The following is a 625-nucleotide window of genomic DNA, read 5'->3' on the forward strand; positions in this document are numbered from 1 at the left end:
GTCTGTCTTGTGACAGTTTCATTTGAACTTAAAAAGAACTGTTCTGTTCTAGTTGTGCAAAGCAGTTTGCCTGTGTATAAGATGACCTGTGTAATCTTTGTTAGTAGTTTTAAAGCTGCTGCCATAGTCCTTCAGAAAGAAAGCACCCAGACAACATTTCATATGACTATAATGCATGTACTATATAGGCTTTGAAAGATGTGGGTTGGCAAGTTCCTCACATAATGTCACTGCATTCCACCTGTCCTTCAGTTTAGTTTTTTTTCTCTTTTTTGAGCTTCTCTGCAGCCTTTGATGTTTTAAGCAAGCTGAAATGCACAAGAGGATCTAAAACACCGATACAGATACAGATGCAGCGCACATACTGTGTAGTTACATGGCTCTTCCACTTCTGGGTCCACATCGCCCTAGTGCATTAAAATTTAAAGTAAACCTGAAAGCATGCATTACAGTTGCCTTCATTCAAAACAAGTAAGACTCAATTCCCTAGTAAGACTTGTAATGATGGCCAGTTCCTTTTAGTTTTAGAAGATCCAATATGACCTAAATTTCCCTTAATTTGCAAGTGTAAGTAGTAGTTAAAATACTTCTCTAAGACAGAACACTTACCCCAGGCTCCAAGATT

The sequence above is a fragment of the Otolemur garnettii genome, unplaced genomic scaffold (assembly GCF_000181295.1).
Source record: "Otolemur garnettii isolate 467f Iridium unplaced genomic scaffold, OtoGar3 scaffold00057, whole genome shotgun sequence".
Classification (NCBI taxonomy): Eukaryota; Metazoa; Chordata; class Mammalia; order Primates; family Galagidae; genus Otolemur; species Otolemur garnettii.